Genomic DNA, 26,495 nt, shown 5'->3' on the forward strand with positions numbered 1-26,495 from the left:
CAACGTAGCCCTGAGGAAGACGTGTCCATGTAAATTGTTGTTGTTTGTACGTAAACAAAAATAATGGCTGAACCTCTTCAGATATCTGTATGCTGAAAAAATCAGAGCATATATCAAGGACAGTATAGAATTTATGTGTAGGAGGTATTGAATTTATTATAGTTACCACATCCGGTACCACTGGTGAAAGCGGTATGATCAGATCATTGATCTTCCTCAAATCTTGTGTCAGTCACCAATTTTGTCCATCTGCTTTGAGAATAGGATTAACAGGTGTGTTATATGGTGAATGTGTGTTAATACTAATGCCATGTTTCAATAAATTTTCAATCACAGGTTCAATGCCCTTTTCTTTCTCTAGAGAAAAGGTATTGTTTTACATAGACCGGTGTTTTTGTTTTCAGTAATACAGTGTACAGTTTATCATTGATGAAAGCTTGTGCTTAGCCCACAGTTTTGGATTTACTCGTTTCAGTGACGCTATCTCTTCTCCCTCACTCTCAGCTTCACTCAGCATGTAATCAGCAGGATGAGGGTGTGGCTCAGTGGACACCATCAGCACAGAAGGGAAGAAAAGAGAAACATCTTTATCAAAAGATGTTCATTTTCATAAAATGTTGACCATCACTTGTGACCACAGGCAATATTTTTTTACCATCTACATTCAATTCCAAATTTGACAAATCAATTTTATTATTTTTATATTTTAGAGTGAGCATAGAAGTACTTTAGGCATCTAATCTCTTAGGCAGATTGGGGAGTCCATTCTGTTTGGTATTTGTTACTCTTGGTTGGAGTTAGAATTCTCCTTTTTTTCTGTCTCTCCCTGTTTGAGTTTTTGCTTATCATATTTTGGTTTTCTGTACTCTTTTGCCCAATGACCAGGTTTGTCACAATAATGACATTTCCCTCGCTTTCGTGTCATTTTTCCAGTCATTTTATCATTTTCTGTTTTAAGAGAAGGACACTGATCAATTATCTCTGTCTCTGTCACATCATCCCCCAAAGTTCTGAGGAGTATTACTCTAAAATCTGGACCCGTCAGTTGTGCATAACGGGTATGACTTTTCAGGATCTGCACAAATTTCACTGGATGAGTGGGAGAAGGCAGATTGTTACATATGCTTTCAATGTCACTTGCCTTAGCAGGACTTATGGAAATTTGATTTCCCTGTTTCACAAACATAAAAGCCGGCTGTGACGAGGCGTGTTGGGAAAAACTCTTGGCACAAGAATGATGGCTCAGCCACAATAGCACTTCAGTTCTGGGATCTTTATTTTCAATCCAAACAGTCTCCAAAGTGTGCACACATCCAAAACACAAATAAAAAAAATAAATAAAGAGAAAAAAAAACAAATATAAATATTTACACTGAACTTCTCGACCGAATCTCCTTCTACTGAAAAGGGGTTTCCACAGTCCACAATTGCACTTCCCGTTGCACTTCCCTCTCCTAAAAGAGTGCTGCTCTTATATACTATAGGCCCCGCCCACTTGGGTGAAACCATCTCGGAAATACCAGGTAAGTATCAATTTATCAATCTTCTATGAAAAAAAAATACCTTAGTTATGCACACACATTTTGCACATATCTACTTTTACAATGTATCTATTATACTTCATTAATAATATACAATGTAAATATTTCATAAATAAACACGTAGAACCCCCCCCCCACACACACACACACACACATTAAAACTCAAACAGTCCAGCCGGCGGATGATTAACGCATGCGCAGCATGGGTAAGCCACGATTTAAGCGTTTGGGAACCACCGCCGGCGTTTTGACCCTCTTTGGTTGCCGTGCCCACGGCCGATCAACCAGGAAGACGCTCGATGCACGGCACTTCACAAACAAAGACACCAAATAACAAATTATGCAGATAAGTAAATAAACGAGGTTATCATGAAACTTATCTGTGTGTGCGTGAGTTTGTTTTGTAACTGGTGATAGCGAGACTTTTTGATACATAATGGCTGTGTATGTGTGTATGCAAAATTACCGATAGCACCAACCCAAGTGTGCACCCGAGGGAAAGGCTATTTTACTGGAAATGTGAGATATGACATATAAGGGTTTTTAAACAATGCAAGTGCTGTCCCGGCCGGTGACAGAGAGCTCTGTCACACCGGCTTTGATTTTTGTTCACCTTTTGCCTTCTTGCAGTCTGCCCATTTACTGGGAGCTGCAGTCCCCCCTGCCACACACTGTTTTGTCTCACTCATCATTGCATATCCGTCTTTTCTACATTCTGGCAGGGTGGGATGTAATTTTGGTGGAATGAGAGGTTGTTTCAATTCCTCTACTGTAGGAGCCTTATATTGACAAATATTTGAAGGGGATGCTGAGGCATGGGGCAATTTTGGCCTCTCTGGACCTTTATCCCAATATGTTTTCATCTCTTTCCATTTACTGTACGACTCTTTCATGTTTCCACTCTGGGTCTCCCCAGCCCCCATTAATCATCGAATTTGCACTTTCCATATCCCCTGGCTTAAACAAGCCTTCTTTGGGGAAAGGATCCAATTGTATTTTTCCTTGAGTCCACCCCTTTAAGTTTGATAAATAGGGTTCAGTCCAATATCCACAATTATTTCTAAACATCCAATTTCGGGGTGTCTCATCTTGTATTGGTCTTTATATCTTTTGACCCATCCTTCACCTAATTTGATCTTTAATTTGACACACCACACCAAAAGGGTCTCTTTATAATTCTTTAATTATAATGATTCAGCCAATTTTATTAATTCGTCAACCGGAATATTCCCATCAACACTTTGTTTTTCCATCAGGGCGGATCTAAATGGATATCCATCAGAGCGGATCTGCACGGATCTTCCTCGCATGGAGGGATAACCAAAATATTTGCCAGGTAGCTGTGCGTTTAAACAGTACCCTTACAGACAAATCTTCCTGGACTAACTCTTAGAGCTGCATCCAAGGATAACACTAGCTATTATGGGATGAGTTCAATCAATCCTACCACCACAGGAAATTATTAAAAAACAACTTACCTGTGATGAAGGATGACCTCTCAGTCCCCAGTCCCGTGTTTCTTGGGAATATCCCGGATGAGCCCCCAAACTGTTAGATCAAAATCTCAATAATAGGTAGAATATATGTAATTCCAGTCATCAGTTAAGAAACAGGCGCCTCAACCCCTGTGATGTGCGGCAGCAGCACTGCGAGGCCTCGGGAGAATGACCAAGCAGACACAGATAAAGTGTGGTACAAAGCATTCTCAGATTTATTCAGGAAGAAGGGTCATATTTATAGACATAGGTCAAACAACAATCTCCAGGATGGCTTGAGCATCCAATCATACGACTTAAGAATCAAACCTAACATGTATGGCGTTTCAAGAAATATAATAACAAATAAGAAATGTATGTGAGTAAATGTGTGTGTGTCTTCAACTTCTGGTTACGTGTGAGAGTGTCAGTATGTCCAAGGACTACTACTTCTTGTTTTGTCTAGGTAGGTACATGAGCTGCACAATGGAAAAATCCCAAGACACAAAGAAAGTCAAAAAGTGAAGCCCAAGAAATAAGAAATTATTTAACAGTGTTTGATCATAAATATTCTCTTGACGTTATGTTTCAGATAACAGAAGAGGAACTGATGACTCTGAGGTGAGTATTGTAGGTTGATCCATGAGTTATTAGTGTTTATAAGCTCTGATCCTGAAATATGACACTCGTATTAGTCAGATTATATAATGACAGGTTAGTGTATTTGAACTGACCCAAGAAAGACTCTGTTTTTTTCTGAATTTAATACTAGGGAATTAATGGTGTCATTCAGTGCCACTATAAATACTTTCAGTAACAATTTACAAAACTGGTGCACTAATATGCATTAGTTCATGCTTAACTAATGCACAGGTAATCGTGTGTTAATGTATGACTCATGAAGAACTAAACCATTAATTAATGATGGCTGCATCAGCAACCAATAAAGTTTCTACATGATTAATAGATTAAGTAAAATCAATTTTTATTAATTAAAAGTGTCATAATGTAATAATTCCTTAATAACATATTTTATTAACTAAAAGTGTAAATTAATATGTAAATAAATGTTATTAAGGAATTACAGTGCACGGTGCAGAGCCAGCGGTTGTTCTGTAGGCAAACATCAGAGCCTTGAATTGGATGTGAGCAGCTATTGGCAGCCAATGCAGACTGATGAAGAGAGTTGTGACATGCACTCTCTTCGGCTCGTTGAAGACCAGTCTTGCTGCAGCATTCTGGATCAGTTGTATAGGCTTGACAGTGCATGCTGGAAGGCCAGCCAAGAGAGCATTACAATAGTTCAGTCTGGATAGAACAAGAGCTTGGGCAAGAATTTGTGTGGAATGCTCCGATAGGAAGGGTCTAATAATACATCATGAAACATTTAATTAATAACAATTCATATATTACTTGATATATTACTTGATCTATTTATCATATAGACTCTTTATTAGTTCATTTTTTCCAGCTGTGTCTGATTCTATTATCTCATTAGTTCCCTCATTAGTTCCTGTATATGTTTTGGATGTGTCTTGCCTATCTTCTGATTTATTATTAGACCTTTTGAGTTATATAGAAACCTGCTTCTCCTGCTTCCTTCTGCCTGTGGTCACATACCGTTACAGAAAGGTTATTAACTCTCTGGAGTCTGTTAACGCGCCGGTGCGTTTTGCAGGATTTTTTTCACGTTGCAGCAAAACAGCCTTAAAATAGTAATTTTTTGTCAAAGAGACATAAGTAATATGTCAATTGAAAATATCTTCTTTTATTTGTGTACACTCAGAGTAAAAACACAATGTTGTGCTTTTTGTAAAATAAAGAAAACTAACATGATGCGTGATCTCTCGTCTCCCTCTGAATGAAGTCCAATCTGATAGTTCTCAGAAAATTAACTGTAACTTAGTGAATTCTAATGACACAAAAATGAGACCTATGTCTAAAAAAACGTTGAAATGTCAGGTTTTAAACCGTGTAAGTCAAATCGAAAAGAAACATTCTGTGTTTATGTAATCTGTATGAAAAGAGAGCCATGTCAGAAGTCAGTGATTCAGCTCATTATCCGCTAATGTGGCCACGCCCACGGAGGGAGTGCTATTCAGAGGCAAATACTGAGGCAATACTTGCATACATCGTCTCAATCGTATATTTATTGTCTTGAAAAGTGTTTATCTGGATGTTAAAGCCATGGTTAGCGACCTCTAGAAGACATGCAGTTAGTTCCTGGTTCCTGTTCTTCTTTAGATTAATTTGTGGCCTAAAGGTGCACAGAGCGCCCTCCGGCTGCAAGTATGAATTGAAAACACAGTATCCAGCGCTCATAGTAATGACAATAAATATTGAATAAATATTACTCCTCTGTATAGAAAATTGACATAAACATGAGAATCCATCAATATTTCTCCAAATGTGCATGCTTTTAAGCTAAAAGCCTATATGAAATGCCATAGAGATAACATAATTGTTCAGACACTTTGCATCACAGAAATACATTATATTTTAAAGTATATAATAGAATGCCATTATTGTAATAATATTTCACAGTATTGCTGTTTTTGACTGAAAGGGCTCATTATTATGCAGGTCATTACAGGTCATTATGCAGATCTTTTGTCTTCTCAGGTGTGAATCACAGCATTATTCATGTAGATTCATACCTCCACGCTGTTACAGTTCACGTCTGCTTCAATTTTTGGAGCAGTTTGATTTGCACTTCAAAATCCTCAATCGTCTCCCAGGGGTAACATCTTAAAATCCTCATGTAAAATATGCATCCTCATCAGCAACAATTTTCTTAGCCTGTCTTTGGTCATGTCTTTGATTGGACAGTCAGGTTTCCATACCATGCTGTTATTCCATATCTTATCAAACTCTCACAAACAGACTGATAAAACAAAATTAAATCTTCTGGTTTACCCCAAATATTTTTAACCTTCGCAAAAAATATAACCTTTGCTGCAACCTAGAACACAAACTATCAATGTGGGAGGACCAACATAATGAACTGTTTAGGCACTCCTTAACTTCCTTTGTTATATAGCTTTTTGTTATTAGGAAATACAGTTATAGTTTTCTTCTCAACAACTGTGTCCACACAAAAGTTAATATAGTCCGTTATAGTCTCAGTGGCATCCTCAATGTCCATTCCATGGAACAGTTCCCAGTCGGTGCAAGCAAAGCAGCCCTTTAAACTTTCGATACTGTCTTCCAACCAAACAGATACAGTCTTTGTCTGTGGCTTTGTCCTTTTTAAAAGTGTTTTATAAATAGGAATAAAATAAATAACATTATGATCACAGTTCGACAGAGGGGTTAGGCTTGGCCACATATGCATCCTTCACGTTCCCGTAACATTTGTCTAAAATCTTATTACCTCGGGTACCACATTTAATATATTGTTCATAACCTGAAAGTGTGCGGCCTAAACGTAAACTGGCTGCACCATTCATCTCTGATGTAGACACAGTTAATGTGTTAGCTATTCTGTTACTTCGTTTAATAAATTACCTGTTTTGTAGAAGTTTGATTTTGACTCATACCTGCTGCAGCTACACCAATATAACAGAAGAATAGACCAAACAAAGAGAACTTTTACAAGAAAATGGGTGTCTTTCTAGTGCCAATCCCTCCAGCTGTCCAGCAGACCTACAGTTCAGCGGTGGGCCATCTATGGGCCCTTAAAAAGGACGGTCACTCGCTGGAGAGGTACGTGGAGGAAATCTCTGAGCTATCTTGTTTGGTGAACTGGACAGATGCACCGCTTAACGTATGCTTTCTGATGGTCCTGGATGAGGATACGATCCGTTATATTGAACCTGTCTGTTTCTTCTCCCTAGTCAAGTCTATTAATCTGATTCTCTTTCTAAATGGTTCTGATTTCGAAATTGAAGAGGTTCAAGGAAAATTGTATCTTCCTCGTCCAGTCCCCTCAGAAACACACGCAGCCTGGTCAGTTCACCAGCCGCCAGTTTCCTCCACATATCCCTCCAGTGGGCTTTCCCATGTGTTCCTGCCTGACCCGAAGTCCAAACCGCCTAAGAGGATGGCCGTTGTAAAGCCGAAACCGCAAAAGAAAATGGCCGCTGCCGCATCAGAGCCAAGCCATGAAATGGCCGCCACGAAGCACAAGCCGCCCAAGAAGATGGCCACTCCTGCGCCAGAGCCACTGTAGCAAATTAACTCAAAGGGGAAATATTAACAATTATTCATAACTCATTATGATTATTAATTATGATTAATTATGAATATGTAAATCCGTTAATCAGATTAACTGGATGTAGCTACATTAAGATTAATATTACAATCAATTAACCTGTTCGTCCAGTGAACACTCAGTGTTGATTGTTTATTAATTCTAAGAAGTGTTAATTTCCAGGTTATGGAAAATAACATTCTTATTGTACCGTACTACTTAGAGCATAGATTCGGGATCTAAATCACTTAAGAGGCAATTTATTAGCAGACGGAGTCAGAACCAAACATGTATTGTGCACATTCTTTATTAACTAATTCACAAACACATAACTAAACTAACAAACACATAACATACACAAAGGGTCACACACATACATACTGTAGGTAAGAATGAGTAATGATATAGTTGAACCGGAGGAGGTACTGTTACTAGAGCCATAGGAAAAAGTCAAAGACAGTCTGGAAAGGAATAATCAGTTTCTTCAGCAATGGCAAAGGTAAGTCTTACAAATTAATACTAAATCGCTGTTTAGTGTTAAAATGTACGATACTTGCAAGGCCTAGGCCTGCGGCAAAGAGGGTTCAGATTAGTCGTCCAAAACGCAAGGAAAAAGAGAGGGAGTGGCATTGCTCTCTAGCTTTTAACCTCTGGTCAAAGTCCAACTTCTAAAGGTTGATGCAGCCAATGAAGGTGTTGTGTTTCCGGATGACAACACACCCCCTTTTCGGGGCTTTTACGACTAGGCAGATTAACTGGCAGAGTTCTTGAAGAAGAACTATTAAAGATTCTTGTAATACTAATGTGTTGCACAGGTATGGACATACCGCATACACAAGCATTTAAATCTTCTCGTTACGAATGCATGGACACTAAACATGGCATGATTGAAGTTACCTTAAATGTATCATAAACATACACATACATACGTGAATACAATGATTGTAATACAGCAACGGTAATAATGGATACCATTTCCTGGGATTGTGCATGCTCATTTATAGAACAGTCTGTCTATACATTAATGCCAGAGAGTCTGTGTTATGTGTGGATAATGCAGGAAAGATGCACATTTTTGTGTGTCTCTTCTCTGCTCTCCATGCGGCATTTATTGGTGCAATAAAATTTGTAACTGAGAACTTCTCAGGGGATGGAAGCCAGACCCCAGAGTGAGCTTAAAACATGTATTGGTTAACTAATACAAATAACCGTGTCTGATTTGTCTCAGTCGTTACACCACCTTCAATGTTTTTTTGTTTTTTTTTTCCTTTATATAAAGTGGCTTATAAATTCTCTAGTGGTTTTTGGACACAAACACTTATTTTTATTAAGTTTTGCATTTGGATTTATACTTTTTGTTTTTGAAATACTGTTCATTTTTTTACTGCTTTGTGGCTGAAATTTTGATTTTATTTTACACATTTTTATAAACTTGCTCTGTCTTATAGTCGTGCTAGTTCATATATATGTGTGTGTTTGGAGGGGGGGGTGGGTGTGTCTATTTTGCACTTTTGGCAATTTGGCAAGTGTCCCCCCTTCAGTTTTGTGCACTTTTTTTCTGCACAGTGTCTGATTTGTAGTTTGTACCAAAAAAAAGGTTCTCTGAGTTTTCGTATTTTTTTGTATTTCCTATTCATTTCCTATGTCTGTCATTTTTGACTGCAAAGAAGGTAAGTGTGACTATTTTACCATGTCCGAATTATGTCCTTGATTTTTTTTGTGTGTTCATACTGCTAATGTGACAAAAGTCACCAAGTGCTATGATTTTTAACATTTCAAAATATAAAATGTTTCGGTCAAAAATGACTGAAGAGGGCCAGAGGTAATGAAAGTATGGCTTTCTCCATGTCTAAAACCAGTGTGGTCAAACTAACACACACTTTTTCTTTTGTCTTCTTTGAGTCCTGGCTTTGAGATCTAGTGTTGCATGACCTTTAGTCTAGTTTTATAGTTTAGATTTGCTTTCTGAGGTATTTTCAGAGCGGTGATCTCGCTGTTCCTTGTTACTGCTAGTTTAACCACACAGGATATTAAAGAAAAACGCTTAAATAACAGGAACTGAGATCTTCTGAGATATTCTCTGAACCCAGATTAGACTGATGGGTGTGAATTTTCACACTTTTGTGGAGCATTTACACAACACCATTTTCAACTAAAAATGTAAAACTTTTTATGTGTTTTGATCATTCAGTTACATGAAAATTTGAATAAAAGGTATTAAAGGTCCAAGTTTTTGAAAAGGATATCTTTATTTTCTCCCTGTAAACAACAAAACCAAACATGGATTTGTGTAAGCGGTGACATCATGAAAATACATATGATGAATTCAGTTTATATGTGTATAGTGTTTCTTTACAAAGTGACATTGCCAACACTTCTCTCACAGCATAATGCAACGCTTTTGTTCATTTTTAGTTCAGTTTCCCTCTTGTTTCTTTAAGTTGGTTTCTTTAATAACCATTGTGGTCAAACAACACTTATAATCATACAAAAGTCTTTGCAATAGTTGCAAAATACTAAGACACTTTCAGTGTTCATTCACAATGGAAACTTGATGTCACTATGGATGTGTCGCAGATGAAGAAGAAGGCAGACAAATTCAGATTTACAAATATAAACAGGTGTGGCGGGGGTTCGAGGGCAATAAGGACTTTTATTTTAAATACAGTGGAAATTATAAAGATATCAAACTCACTCCGACTACGCCACTTTGGGAGTTTCACCCAAAGAATTAGAATAAAACACTTATAGTTGTTTACACAGGTTCATATCACTAATTAGAGTCAGAGACATGGGTAACAGTACAAAATTATTTTATTGACATCTTCATTAAAAACAATATTAAAACAAATAATTAGACATTTGTCCCAGCCAAACGGGCCACTTAAGGTTCTTAGAACAAGTCGAGGGCAGAGGCTAGAGCTTACCAATAAAAAAGGAGCGGATAATCAGACCACACCACCTGTAGGTGAATCACTGCACTTTACTGTGTCCGCACGCACGCACGCGCACACACACACACACACACACACACACACACACAAACGCACACACACACACACACACACACACGCACACACATGGTGAGGTGGTCACTGCACACTTGTGAGGAATATACCACCACCTAAAACCAGTCCTCTGCCCCTGGTGCTCAGGCCCAATTGCAGGGATTAACGTTTCTATGAAGAGCCAACAAATAGAATCTTTTCAAGCAAATGCCGGTACAGAAAACAGCGACCCAGCAAGTGCATCTGGTTCTCACAGCTTCTTCAGTGTCTACACCCAATACATGTAAATAATAAACGACATTGCAGCAAAACTCGTAGAGTCAAGGTAGAAGTGCTCTCCAACCAAGTTGCAGTCTCGTGTCGAGCACTCACATCCAGTTCCGGGAAGTGACGGAAGCGCATTAACGACGCAACAGTTCCCCAAGTGACGCATCCCAGGTAACGCGCATGTTCCCGTTTTTATAGCCCAGCGACACTGCCAATAAGCTAAAACAACATTGTGACGTAAGCAACAATCACCCCTCCTGCCACACAGGGTTTAATCCAACAAGCAGACAGAAGTGCAACAGTGTGCTACAAACACAAACAATAACCAACAGGAACTAAACAGGAAGAATATACACAGGAGTAATTGAGGGAACTAAACAGAAACAGCTGGCCAAGGATTAATATAATCAAACACCATGGCAACTGAAATGAACAGGACAGACAACAGAACACACGTGACAGGACGTCACATTGATGTTTATCTGTTGATGCAGCAGCGTCTTACTAAAGCAGCAATAACAGCAGCATCAGTGTAGCAGATCAATTCCCAAGACCAAATACATTAACATGATGAGTTTGCTTCAACACTACATGCTCCTGTCTTAATGAATTCATCACATTGAAATCAAAGTATTGATGAGTACCTCTTTGCTTTTAATGTTTGAACATTTTAAACTCTGTGACTTCAGTGAACTCTCTCAGATGAACCTGTTGGAGATATGAATGTAAATAGCTGTCAGTGATTTTATTCTGGTGAACATTGAGTGACTTCTGTATCTGGATAACTGATTGTACCTCTGTTTCCTGAACAACATTCAAAATAAGTCAGTAATGGAAAAATGAGGAGGAGGAGTTTGTAAAGTATAATACACCGCATAGATGCCCTGATCAAATGGTAAAAAGAGATATAGGTGTGTAATCATCATCTGATGGGTTGGAGAAATTGTGCATATGCAGACAGTGAATGGCTGTGCAACTTTCAGGTACTAAAACTAATTTTCAACTAAACTCAAAAAAAAAAAGAAAGAAATGGAACTTTCTTAGGGTATACTGTATTTTAAAGATAATTTTGTAAAGTTCAAGTAAGCTTTACAGATATTTATATAACAAAACAAGCCTGTGAACAGAACAACCAACCAACATAAAGGTGACGACAACAGACAACTGGACAGAACTAAACACTACAGAGCTAACAAAGCAAAATGTTATAAAACACCACTCAGCCTCTTTTAGTTTTCATTTTAAAAATCCTAAACATATTCTCACAAATGTGGTTCAGGCAATATGTTCATTGATTATCTTCACTACATGTATAGTATCTTTTGGACATTCTATCAGAAACATACATTATCTGTCCTTGAATTGTTACAGTGAATAAAAAAGTATTTCATCCAAAAAATGTCTTAAACTGACTGATGGTTGATTTCTGTGAGTTGTTTTGGAAAAAATACAAATCCTATCCTTGACCTCAGCCATATTGGAGCTACAGCTTTCATAGTTTTGTTATGCTAAAAACTGTTATTTAGAGAAAAAAAACTCTATCAGTAACAAGTTTAAGTTGTTATTATTCACATCAATTGATTAAAAATATGAAATTATACATAAATTATACAAATAAATACTATTTTACAACTGTCCCCATGTTTTCGGTCAGTCCTGTCACGTTTACATAAAACTCTACATAAAATGTGTGCAATGAGCCTTTAAGGATATGGCTCAGAGGAAGTGACATCATTTGACAGGTGAAGCTGACACTGATGAAGGGTGAGTTCTATTTTAGAATTGGATGATTTTAAGCTTGTTTTGTATGGACAAGCTAAAGGGTCAGGCCCTGTCACAGTAAAACATCCCAGAAAATAATGAAAAAGTTTTAAATCCAAAACATGTATAAAAGGGTTACTGAAATTCCTTGCTCTTATGTTAACAAATTTTATGCTGAGCTGAGTAATGGCAGTTTAAAATGGCCGACCGTCAGGTCTATAAGAGAGATCCTGTGACATGACCTTACAAATGAATGGCATTGTTCTTTTTTATTACCTTTATTGTATACATGTATTTAATGCATGCCATAGCAAAACATTATTTGAATAAATAGACATTACACTGTAAATTTGAAGCTTTTTATGCTCATCGACAAATTTTTTGAATATTTTCCCTCTTTTTCCTATGCCTATGCAGCACTGCTTTTGTATATTATGATATTTCACTTCATATTACAGCTTGGTAATAACAGGGTGATACCATGGTAATATCTACATTATTACCTAGGAAATTACATGCAATTTCTGTTATTATCATGTAATTTCCTAAGTAATAATGTAGATATTAACAAAGTATTACCAATGACTTTACATTGTGCGATTCAGTTAAACGTCTCAAGTCTGCACAAGTCACCTCTCGATGCATCCTTGATAAAAGGGGTGGATCAAGAACTCATCCGGGGATTTTAACTGTACTTGGAAGTGTTAGATGTGAACTTTGAATTGGAACAGAACTTGGGCAGCGACTGATCACGTTTCACAACAACACAAGTATAGACAAGAACGCATGGCTGAGTCCCAAATGGCACATTTCGGTAACACTTTAGAATACTGATCCTTCATTAATGAATAACTACACAGGAACAAATGAGTAATGCATTATTAAAACTCTAGTAACTACTATTAACTAATGTAATATGATACAGTTCAAGTTCGTAGGGAAGGAAGAGGATAGGGTCGGCTTTGACTACTGACTGAGCTTTTATTTCATAAAACAAGTCTCCAACAAAAAGTCTGTGCAATGCACAACAAATAATCCACATCCGTAGAAGGGCTTCACTCCAGTAACGATTTCCAAATCAGTCCAAAGGTTCTCAGTCAGTAGTCCCTCTCTCTCTCTCACACTCCTGCTTCTCCTGGCATTTTATCCTGTCTCCGCGCCAATTACTGGAATGAGAAACAGGTGTTCGTGATTTGCATTTAACCCACTCACTCACCATGCGTATCCTGACACTCTCTCCCATTGCAGACTTCGCTGAAACACGCCCCCCTCGCCACATACCCCCACCGCCCGACTCAGGCCGGGGAGCCATCCGGCCTGCAGCCCAACTGAAGATAATAATATCATCCAGATAGGCAGCAGCATATGCACCATGGGGCCGCAAAATTTTATCCATGAGGCGCTGAAAGGTGGCCGGTGCCCCAAACAGCCTGAAAGGAAGTGTAACGAATTGGTGTAATCCGAACGGCGTCGTGAAAGCTGTCTTTTCTTTGGATAATGGTGACAAGGGGATCTGCCAATATCCCTTTGTTAAGTCCAATGTCGAATAAAATTGAGCCGTACCCAGCTGGTCAAGCAATTCGTCCACCCGCGGCATTGGATATGCGTCGAATTTCGACACCTATCGTTCCTATCGGAACGTATCACTTCATAATCAAGCTCGCCAATTTGCCGTGTAACCTCAAATGGTTCTTGCCACTTTGCAAGTAATTTTGAACTTGAAGTGGGGAGCAATACAAGCACTTTATCTCCCGGTGAAAATTTGCGTAAATTAGTCCCCCTGTCATACAGCTGGCTCTGTTTGTGCTGGGCTTGTAACAAATTATAGCCACTCCAAAGTGTAGAGTTTTGTTCTCAAGTCCAGCACATACTGAATTTCGTTTTTGGCCTGAGATGGTCCATCCTCCCAAGTCTCTCTTAGGACATCCAGCACCCCACGGGGGTGGTGTCCGAAGAGAAGCTCGAAGGGGGAAACCCCGTGGAGGCTTGCAGGACCTCTCGTACCGCGAATAACAGGGGTTCTAACCACCTATCCCAATTTTTGGCATCCTCTTGAACGAATTTATGAATCATGGATTTAAGCGTGCGATTAAAACGTTCGACCAGCCTGTCCGTTTGTGGGTGAAAGACGCTGGTACGAACCGATTTAATGTCCAATAATTCGTAAAGTTATAAACGCTGTGCCTTGATCAGTGAGGATTTCTTTCGGAATCCCCACTCGGGAGATTAGACTAAACAGTGCATCTGCAACACTCTTAGCGGAAATGTTGCGGAGAGCCACTGCTTCGGGGTATCGCGTTGCATAATCCACAATGACAAATGCCCTCTCGCTGATCGCTCTAATGGCCCGATGAGGTCCATACCAGTTCTTTCGAAGGGGACCTGCATTAATGGGAGAGGGCACAAAGGTGCTTTTGGAGTGGCCGGTGGATTTACCAACTGACATTCATGACAAGACGCGCACCACCTGTGTACGTTCTCGTGAATGCCTGGCCAAAATAATCGGGTCATGCGGCGATTTAGTGTTGCTGTTTGTCCTAAATGCCCAGCCATTGGATTAGAATGAGCCGCTTGGAAAAGCATTTCCCTGCGGCTCTTTGGAACTAACAATTGGGTTGTATCTTCCTGAGTGTCTTGGGTCACTCGATACAACCCATCTTTTATGATCGTAAAATATGGATAAGAAAGCGGACGTCCAGGCTGGAGAAGCTGACCGTCGATGGTACTGACCTTTTCAAAGGCATGTTTTAGCGTATCGTCCCGAGACTGCTCCAGAGGAAAATCATCGCAGTCCGAAAGAATAAGTCTTCCAATTTCGCTCTGTTCCTTTGAAGCTGTACTCACTGGTCCCTGGTCAGTCTCTCCCACCTGCACTCGTGCATCCTTATCCAGCGTCTTTTTCCCCCAAGAGGCATCCGAGCATAAACACCCTAATAATTCATTAAACACTGGCCAATTCGTTCCTAGAATTATCGGATGCCGGAGGTGCGGATTAACTGCCACCTCAACGCTATGCTTTTGACCCCTGAATTGAATAACGACTGGCATTATAGGATATTTCACCACATCCCCATGCACACACCGCACCCTAACCATGCGGCTTGTATCCAATGCCCCGGACAAAATCAGGCTTTGATGAACGGCATCCTGAGTCCACCAAAGCCTGATATGTACCCCCCTTGATACTCACATGTATTTGGTACCAGCCAGCTTGACCAGGGGCAGCCTGCGGGTCGTCCGGGACCCGGATCATCATCCCCACCTCCATGACAGGACACCTGTCTACAAAATTCTCCGGGTCCCCGCAACGCCAACAGGCCGGCCCAGCCCTGCCCGCCGAGAGTGGGTTAAATGGTTGGTGCGGATAGAGGGGAGAAACAGGAGCGGGATCCGGCCCTGCAGCAGTCAGTCTCGTCCCCCTGGGTGGGGCTCCAGGTCTGGAGAACTGTCCCTGTTCAGTTCCGCCCCACCCCCGGCGAAGCGGGCCGGGCGGACGAGACCTGGGAAGGCGGGCCAGGCGGACGAGACCTGGGAAGAGGGACAGGTCTAGAAAGAGAGAGGGGAAGAGAGGGAGAGAGAGAGGTAGATGGTAGAGGTTCACCGACCCCTTGGCACGCCACCATGTGGTCCTCCGCCAGATGGATGGCTGAGTCCAGAGACGTGGGGTCGTGGCACTGGACCCACTCGGCCGTTCTTTTTGGGAGCTGAGTGATGAACAGCTCCAGCACCACACGATCGATGACCTGGTCCACGTCGCTTCCCTCAGCCAATAGCCATTTGCGGCACGAGAGCTGTTGGGCCATCACAAAGGGCCGGCCGGACTCGCCCAACTCCAGGGAGCGGAAACGCTGGCGATGTTGCTCTGGTATCTGACCGACCCACTGGATGATGGCCCGCCGAAGGTCGTCAAACATCAGGAGGTTCTGCACTGGCAGCTGCTGTGCCACCACCTGCGACTCCCCCGAAAGCAGCGGGACCAACCTCGTGGACCATTGGTCCTGCGGCCATCCGCACGCCTCAGCTGATTTAATGAACAGGTCCAGGAAGGCTTCGGGGTCGTCCTGTGGACCCATTTACTTAAGGGCAGGTGGGTGGGCACAGCCGTCTGCGCGATGGACTCCGTGCGAACCTCCCGGCCGATCCAGCTCCGGAACCTCTCGCGGTCCTCCAGCAGGGGTGGAGGACGATGATTGCATGGCGGCGGCAGACCGTCTTCCTTCCTGGGTTTCGGCACCAGTGTAATACGATACAGTTCAAGTTCGTAGGGAAGGAAGAGGACAGGGTCGGCTTTGACTACGGACTGAGCTTTTATTTCATTAAACAAGTCTCCAACAAAAAGTCTGCCATACCCTGTTTTTCTTTGGTGAAATGACGCCACTGGTCAGCAGATGAAATGGATAAATGAAAACTAAAAGAAAAAAGTTAACAGAACTCAATTTTGTTTGTGTGTGAAGTAACCCATAAGTCGTCCATCTTCATTAAATTTTGATATCAGCTAGAGCCAGCCATAGCGCTGCATAAATAAGTAGCCACGCTTCCCTTGGAGGGCGGCGGCAATAACAAAAGAAACAAAAGCCGGCGTATCCGATTCCAGTATGGAAGTACAAACAGACAATGACACGCCCCTACTGCGAGATAGAATCCCAGAAAAACAATCTGATTTCAACCTCAAAATGTACGCTTTTAAATAAACCAATACTGCTACCTAAAACACGGAGATGCTTCTTTGTGATCTCAACTAACAGATTCTGCAAAAACATAGTTGTGCTGCCGACTTGTGTCCCTGGTTTCCGTGACGGGTCACATTTATAATATATGCATGCTAAAACCTGTATTAATTTCTTAATTACTTATTATATTAACTAATAGCAAAAATCATACGTTAATTACCACGATGGTAATCTGCTGTCTGCTTTAATTAATCTTTAGGTAATGATTTGCAAAGGTATCATTATGTGATGACTTTACTTATTGAGGTACATGACTATTGATTAATTGTTAGTAATATGTTATTGATTATGGGTTTTGGTTTGATTTTTGATTGATGCTCTCCAGACACCGGATGATAACTTCTCTCCAGTTTAATCTGGTGATATCTGGGAGGTCAACAAGACAGTGAAAGTTCACCCCAGAACAACGACGTCAGGGTCTCGTCCTTGTAGGGGCAGTTGAGTGCAAGATGAAAAACTCTTGAGAAAATAACAAGAAATCGTGGCTCAGAACACAAAATTCCTTGCGTAATCTATAATGGATCCGGTCTTCTGTAATGCATGAAGACGAAGAAGACTAAATTCCAAAACAGGGTTTAATAATAAAGTTTCAACAGGCAGGGACACACATACAACTGAATCGACACCGGACACTGAACCGGTGACAGTGTGACAGATGACACTGTCCAGTTCAGCTCACTTTCTGTTCCAGAGCTTTTCACATTAAACACAGTTTCACAACAGAGATCTTTCTGATCACTTCTCGTCTCGACTTTAGTGACTGTCAGTGAAATGCAGAGCTGTATCTTAGTGTCAGGACTAAACACTCAGTTCAGATCAGAGGAAGTTCTCAACCACAGGAGGAGCTGATGATGATTAAAGGAGGAGCTGTAACTATATAATGAAGAGAAAGACTGACAGAAACAGAAAATGGCTGATCAGTGTGATCTGTGTCTGCTGGGACTGATCATTCTCTCTTCACTTCTCACAGGTAAAGAAATCTGGATTTTCTCCAAAGACATTTAGTGGAATTAGTCTGGAAAGAGTTGATTTGAACATGCTCAGTTTATTCTTGTTGTGTCGTGTTTCATACATTGTATTATTGCTGGACATTGAGTCACACTCAGACATCTGACGATGAAAAATAATTTTCATATTAAGAATGATTCAAACAGCTCTCTGATAAAGAAAAATAGTTTATTCTGAAGAGTGTGATGTTTGTGTTCAGTAAGGAAAGAAAATACTGTATGATCTGCATCTTCTGCCTTTTATGTTGATGTTGTTCAGCATCCACATTGATTAAAACCAATTAAAAGAGACCTTATTTAAATGATCATTATGATCTATATTAATAAATGAAGGTAAAACACTGTGTTTCAGGTACCAGTGGAGGGGATTGGACTAATGTGTTTATCAGTTTTGGTGAAAATGTCCATCTGCCCTGTAATAATGCTCTTTCTGACTGCAAATCAACTACATGGACCTACAGCAGACATTCAGAGACAGTTGAACTGATTGATCGAGGAATAAAGAAGAAAGACACAGAGAGACATGAGAGACTGAGTCTGGGGGTCTGACTGCTCTCTGAACATCAAGAACGTCACAGAAGAAGATTCTGGATTATACACCTGCAGACAATATGTGAATGGAGAACAACAAGGAACTGATGAACATGTTTATCTGCATGTTCTTCATGGTGAGTTTATGATTATGTGATCAATTTAAAAAAGAGCAGATTCTCCCTTTAAACTCACATGATGAGTGAAGAGTCTGTGATTTTGTGTCTTGTGTTCAGTTTCAGTGTCTCCATCATCATCATCATCATCATCATCACAGACTGAGATCAGTCCAGGTCGCTCTGTGACTCTCTCCTGTCAGTTGTATTCTGGATACCACTGTGATAATTTGGTCCGTTCTGAAGGTTTTCATCTGTTGTGGGTGAATCAGGCTGGTGTTGATCTGAAGACAGACTCCAGATATCAGATATTATTTTACAGATATCACTGTATCATTACTCTGACTACAACACTCCTGAATGAAGATGACAACAGAGAGTGGAGATGTCAGCTTACTTTCAGAAATCAACTCCAGACCTCAGTCAGATACACTGTCAAGTATTCAGGTGAGAAACAACTATTACTACAGTAAAATATGATGTTAATGTCCTACTGATGAACATCTGAACTTTCATCTTCTGATTCAACAACACTGATTCCAGTCAGCAGCTCAAACTCTGAGAAGAAATCAAGCCAAACTACAGCAGCAGCTCCTACACAAGGTTCATGATCACATGATCACTGTCACACATCATCAGTATCTCACTTCACTGGTTCACACTGGCTTTGATTCATCCATCCTTTCATTTGTACAGAGAATCAGAAGATCCCAACCTCTCTAGGTGTGTATGAAGATCATCCTCATTTCAGTGCTTGTTTTCACACTCTGGAGTTTTTCTAGAATCAGGATCTAAATTAACTCATTGTAGTGAAAATGAGCTCAGTGGACATCAGTATTAATATGACTGTAATATCGTCTCTCTCTCAGTGATTGTGATTGTTGTCGCTTCATCCGCTGTTCTCCTTCCTGCTCTTATTCTCTGGATGATTCACAGAAAAAGAGACGGTGAGTTTTTACAGTTTCTCATATTTTATAACAGACAAAAAGTCCAAATCATCTGATGAAATAAACGTGTAATTTAGACAGAATTCCTCTCAGACAGAGTTTAATGTTTCTATTCTACAGCACTAGAATTCTTCTAAAATCAGTTTAATTGGAGACTGTATTATGTGTTTGATCATCAATATTCTCTTGACGTTATGTTTCAGATAACAGAAGAGGAACTGATGACTCTGAGGTGAGTATTGTAGGTCGATCCATGAGTTATTAGTGTTTATAAGCTCTGATCCTGAAATATGACACTCGTATTAGTCAGATTATATAATGACAGGTTAGTGTATTTGAACTGTTTCTGCTCTAAAACTCACAGATAAGAATAAATATGATGAACCAACGACACAATCAACATTTACATTCATCTACTGCCAGTGGACAATGTTTTCTTTTCCAATCATATGTCCATATTTGTGTAAATGCTGTCATTTTTCATATGTCCATTGATGTTCAGGAGCTGATATATGATCAGACTTACACTGAGGTCACTTATACTGAGGACTACAGTAAAAACAAGTGAGAAAGAACAAGGTGAGAAACACTTCCTTGATGTTGTCCAGCTTCTCTCAACATGATAGTTTGTGTTTTCTTCTGAATTTGTGTCATGAATTGAGCTCAAACATCATGCTGTAATAATTGTGTCACGGTTCACAGATACATTGTTTCCTTCTTGTCGCGTGCTCTGTGTTGTGACAGCTGTGGGTGTGTTTGTGCTTGTGTGTGTGCGAGTGTGTTTGTGGGCGTGTCCAGGCCACGCGGCTCATCAGCGGATCCAGCTGCCGCTCATCATCTCATCACCTGCTGCTCATTCTCTCACCCTATATATACTCACTTCATTCTCATCTCCATTGTCAGATCGTTGTTTGGTGTCCTGTGTCGTGAGTGTTTCGTCTGTTCCTGACCGGAGTTCCTGTTCATTCTGTCTTCAGTTCCAGTTGGTTGTCTACGTTGTTCGTTCTATGTCTGGACCTTGAATTTAATCTTCACGTCACTTCTCGTCACCATCATTCACCATCAACGGATCATCTCAGTCCCTGCGTCACTGGAAGCCTGCACCATTCATTGACTGTTTGTGTCTCTCTCTGTTTTCTCTCGGAATAAACTTCGTAACTTGCAATTGCTTCCTGTGATTCATCATGACAGAACGATCTGACCCAGCTACGGAAGCAGCAAGTGCCCGGCAAACTACCCTAGAGGAGTTTATCAACAGCAACATGCGTCGTATGGATTCCCAGGAGAGAAATCTGAATGAAACCGGGCGAGCTGTGCAGGCTTTAGTGACGCAGGTGTCCGAGCTCACCCAACAGCTCCAGCTTCTCCGCGGTCCCGCTGCGCCGCCCACACCGGCCGTCCTCCCACCTACACCAGAGAACGCCGCCAGTCCCAAACCTCGTCTTCCGGTGCCAGAAGCCTACTCAGGTGAACCTAATTTCTGAAGAGCATTTCTGACACGTTGTTCTATGCATTTTGCTCTACAGCCCCGCACATTTAATACGGAACAGAGTAAGGTGGCTTTTGTGCTCACTCTCCTTACGGGGAAGGCTTCTCTTTGGGGGACGGCGGTGTGGGAGAATCAAGACCCATGCTGCGCCTCGTTCCAGTCACTCGCCGCGGAAATGAAGAGGGTGTTCGACCGGTCGGTCGCTGGGAGAGAAGCCGCCAGGCAGTTGGCGGAACTTCGCCAAGGAGAGAAGTCGGTGTCTGACTATTCCTTTGAATTTCGTACACTAGCGGCTGAGTGCCACTGGAACGAGGAGGCGCAGTGGGACATGTTCCTGCATGGGCTGGCTGACCGTGTTCAGCGGGAGATCTACACGCTGGACCTTCCGACTACGTTTAATGAACTCATTGACCTGGCGCTCAGGGTGGACGCTCGGCTGACCAGGGTTGAGTGAAGGATTCCAGCCCAGAGGAGCGCGGAGGGGATTCGCTCCAGCAGCGCGGACACGGTCAGCCCCATTCAAGATCATGAGCCCATGCAGGTGGGTCGAGCTCGGCTTTCCCGGGAGGAGCGGGAGAGGCGGAGGTCCCAAGGACTGTGTTTGTACTGTGGTGGAGCCGGTCATTTCGCCTACAACTGCCCGTTAAAAGGGCAAGCCCGGCAGTAAGTTTGAGGCTACTGTCAGGTGGGATCTCTGCCGGAAAGCCCTCAACCACATCCATCTTCCTCCCGGTGAGACTGGGATGGTCCAATCATCTTCACGACTGCAGTGCACTTCTGGATTCCGGTGCTGAAGGTAACTTTTTGGACAAATCTCTCGCCATAAGACTTCACATTCCTTTCAAACCCTTCACCAACAGTATCGCCGTGCATGCACTCAATGGACAGAGTCTCCCCACTATTTTTCACAGCACCGAGAACGTCACCCTGATCACCGCCGGAAATCACACAGAACGGACTTCTTTTTTCATTTTTGATTCTCCTCAGACCCCCGTTGTCCTTGGTCACCCTTGGCTCACCAGACACAACCCCCGGGTAGACTGGACCCATAACTCCATCGTGGCCTGGAGCGAGCAGTGTCATAAGTCTTGTCTTGTCTCTGCCTGTCCGTCCGTTTCTGTTTTACAGGAGGAAGCAGTGGATCTGTCTAACGTGCCCGTTGAGTACTTTGACCTGAAGGAGGTGTTCAGTAAATCTAGGGCTGCTTCTCTTCCTCTGCACCGTCCCTACGACTGTGCTATAGACTTATTGCCAGGAAAGTCTCCGCCTAAAGGCAAGTTATATTCACTTTCGGTTCCTGAAAGGGAGGCTATGGAGAAATATATTTCTGATTCACTAGCAGCCGGGTTCATCCGCCCTTCCTCTTCTCCAGCGGGGGCGGGGTTCTTTTTTGTGGGGAAGAAGGACGGGTCCCTGCGACCTTGTATTGACTACCGGGGGTTGAACAACATTACGGTAAAGAATACCTATCCTTTGCCGTTAATGTCTTCAGCTTTCGAGAGGTTGCAGGGAGCGTCCATTTTCACAAAATTGGATTTAAGAAATGCTTATCATTTGGTTCGCATCAGGAAGGGGGATGAATGGAAGACCGCTTTTAACACCCCTAGGGGGCACTTTGAATACTTGGTTATGCCGTTCGGGCTTTCCAACTCCCCAGCGGTCTTTCAGGCACTCGTTAATGACGTGCTGAGAGATATGGTTGATCAGTTCATATATGTCTACCTGGGCGACATATTGATTTTTTCCTCATCTCTCCAGGAGCATGTTCAGCACGTTCGACGAGTGCTTCAGAGGTTGCTAGTGAATGGGCTTTTTGTCAAGGCGGAGAAATGCGTTTTTCATGCACAGTCTGTTCCTTTCCTAGGGTACATCGTGTCGACTGAGGGAGTACGCATGGATCCTGAGAAGGTTAAGGCTGTGGTGGATTGGCCAAGTCCAGATTCCCGTAAGGCCCTACAGAGGTTTCTGGGGTTCGCCAATTTTTACCGGCGGTTCATTCGCAACTTCAGCCAACTAGCCTCGCCTCTGATTGCCTTGACCTCTCCCAAAACTACGTTCAGGTGGTCAGACGCAGCCAAGGCTGCGTTTGCCAAACTGAAGGCCTGCTTCGTTTCAGCCCCCATTCTTGTTGCCCCTGATCCATCACGGCAGTTTGTGGTAGAGGTCGACGCATCAGAGGTGGGGGTAGGTGCAGTGTTATCCCAGCGTTCTTCCACAGACGATAAGATGCACCCGTGCGCATTTTTTTCTCATCGATTGTCTCCCGCTGAACGTAACTACGACATTGGTAATAGAGAGTTGCTGGCAGTCAAGTTGGCTTTGGAGGAATGGCGCCATTGGTTGGAGGGTTCTGGGGTGCCTTTCATTGTATGGACCGACCACAAGAATTTAGAATATATCAGAACTGCCAAAAGGTTGAACTCCAGGCAGGCTCGGTGGGCACTTTTTTTTCGGACGTTTTGATTTTACTCTCTTGTACCGCCCGGGTTCTAAGAACATCAAACCCGACTCTTTGTCTCGTATTTTTGATCGTTCCGAATGCCCGTCTACTCCCGAGTGTATTTTACCTGAGACGTTAGTGGTCTCCACTCTCACATGGGAGATTGAATCGAGAGTCAAGTCGGCTCTAGAAGGGGTAACGCCTCCGCCCGAGTGTCCACCAAACCGCTTATTCGTGCTGGAGCAACTACGGTCCGTGGTCATTCAATGGGGTCATTGCTCCAACGTAGCGTGTCATCCAGGAGTCAGTCGAACTAAGTTTTTAGTCAAGCAATGATTCTGGTGGCCTCTCATGGCTCGGGACGTCCGCGATTTTGTATTGGCTTGCTCAGCCTGTGCCGTTGGTAAGACTTCCAATCGTTCCCCGGATGGGTTGCTTCAACCGCTGTCAGTCCCTTCGAGACCCTGGTCACATATTTCGCTAGATTTTATCACCGCCCTCCCACCCTCCAAGGGTACACGGTTGTTTTGACCGTAGTGGACCGATTCTCGAAGGCGGCTCATTTCATACCCTTGCCCAAATTACCATCAGCCAATGAGACAGCGGTTACAGTCATTGACCACGTCTTTCGGCTTCATGGCCTCCCGATAGACGTGGTTTCTGACAGAGGTCCCCAGTTTGTGTCCAGATTTTGGCAGGAGTTTTGTAGGTTGCTGGGGGCGACGGTTAGTTTGTCCTCAGGGTTTCACCCCCAGAGCAATGGCCAGACTGAGAGAGCCAATCAAGATTTGAAGCGAACGTTGAGATGTCTGGTCTCTAAGAATCCTTCCTCCTGGAGTCAGCAACTTTCGATGGTGGAGTACGCACACAATACTTTACCAGTGTCGTCCACGGGCCTATCTCCGTTTGAGTGTAGCGTAGGTTACCAGCCACCTATTTTTCCTAGTCTGGAATCCAAAGTCGCGGTCCCCTCTGCTCACGCCTTTGTCCAGAGGTGTCACCGCACTTGGACGAGAGCCCGAGAGACTCTTCTCCAAGTGAGGGAGCGCACCAAGGCCAAGGCCGATCGCCACCGGTCAAGGCCTCCCGTATACGTCGTTGGTCAAAAAGTGTGGCTTTCAACTAAGAACATTCCTCTCCGATCCGTCTCTAATAAGCTTGCTCCCAAATTTATTGGTCCGTTTACTGTCACCAAGATCATTAGTCCGGTGGCAGTCCGCCTCAAACTTCCTCCAGCGTACAGGAGAGTTCATCCCGCCTTCTATGTATCCAAGATCAAACCCGTTTTTCATTCCGATATTAATCCGCCTGCTCCGGTTCCCCCACCGCCGCGACTCGTAGATGGGGAACCTTCCTATTCGGTCAACCGCATTCTGGACTCAAGGCGGAGGAGACGTGGATTTCAGTACTTGGTGGACTGGGAAGGTTACGGTCCGGAGGAGAGGAGTTGGGTTCCTGCCAGAGACATCCTGGACCACACCCTTATCGATGATTACAATCGACAGGTAAGGGAGTCGGGGAACGCCAGGAGGCATTCCTAGGAGGAGGGGTACTGTCATGGTTCACAGATACATTGTTTCCTTCTTGTCGCGTGCTCTGTGTTGTGACAGCTGTGGGTGTGTTTGTGCTTGTGTGTGTACGAGTGTGTTTGTGGGCGTGTCCAGGCCACGCGGCTCATCAGCGGATCCAGCTGCCGCTCATCATCTCATCACCTGCTGCTCATTCTCTCACACTATATATACTCACCTCATTCTCATCTCCATTGTCAGATCGTTGTTTGGTGTCCTGTGTCATGAGTGTTTCGTCTGTTCCTGACCGGAGTTCCTGTTTATCTCATCTTCAGTTCCAGTTGGTTGTCTACGTTGCTCGTTCTATGTCTGGACCTTGGATTTAATCTTCACGTCACTTCTCGTCACCATCATTCACCATCAACGGATCATCTCAGTCCCTGCGTCACTGGAAGCCTGCACCATTCATTGACTGTTTGTGTCTCTCTCTGTTTTCTCTCGGAATAAACTTCGTAACTTGCAATTGCTTCCTGTGATTCATCATGACAAGTTGTGTGTTGAAACAATAACTGTGATGTTCATTCAGGTTCGCTGTGATGATAAAGTGACTTATGCTTCCATCAGAGGAGCAAAAGCTGGATCTCAGGAAAACTGCAGTGAACTTTATGCCTCTGTGAACAAGAACCAGGGCCGTAACCACCATAGACATTGAGAGGGACAAGTCCCCCCCAATAATTAGAAATAACCAAATTATCCATAATTGATGTTGCTCTGTTCTACTCCATTATGCACTGCTCTCTTTGTTGTTAGGATGGCAAAAAAATTTAAAAGTTACATTTTTAGGCTGATCTCCCTCAGCGGTCTAACAGTGCTTATCACTGTCAGAATGAGTGAGCTGACCAATCAAATCAAGGAAGGCAGGGCTTACTGTTTACAGAAGACAAGTGTGCGGCGCTTTCATTTTAGCAGTGAAAGAGTGTGTAAATAGTAAGTAACCAGGGCCTTGCATGGAATGGCGCCGCATTACTTGTCACAACTTTTAACGGTCTACACTCCAAGGCATGGTCTCAGTTCCTCTGATTCTGGTCTTTTAGTTGTTCCTCCTACTTGTTTACGCTCTGTGGGTGACCGGGCTTTCTCTGCTTGCGCACCAAAACTTTGGAATTCTCTTCCCATTGAAATACACAAAAATTGACCACTTAAAATAAAGTGAGGAACCTGTGTTGATACCCAGGAACTAATGTGTACTTGTCACGCGAAGATTCAAACCGCATCCTGAACCAGTCAGGTGGAAGCGAGGCTTCAAACGTTATCAATGACTTCACTGGTCTAAAGCGATACAAGCCAAAGAGTATAGAACCCAAGAGGCGACACTTTAGATGGTGCTCTGGTAGCGCGGCCGCCATTATGGGGTGAAAATACTAACTGGACCATTCACAACTTACCCAAAAATCGGCGAATTTCACTGCCAAATCAGAAGCGC

General features: G+C 42.6%; 1 pseudogene; it reads left to right on the plus strand.

Annotated features, from left to right (window-relative positions):
• The first annotated feature begins 17,736 nt into the window (after positions 1-17,736).
• Positions 17,737-20,143, plus strand: LOC125280126 (annotated as a pseudogene).
• The last annotated feature ends 6,352 nt before the right edge of the window (positions 20,144-26,495 follow it).

This window comes from Megalobrama amblycephala, linkage group LG1, assembly GCF_018812025.1.
Source record: "Megalobrama amblycephala isolate DHTTF-2021 linkage group LG1, ASM1881202v1, whole genome shotgun sequence".
Taxonomy (NCBI): domain Eukaryota; kingdom Metazoa; phylum Chordata; class Actinopteri; order Cypriniformes; family Xenocyprididae; genus Megalobrama; species Megalobrama amblycephala.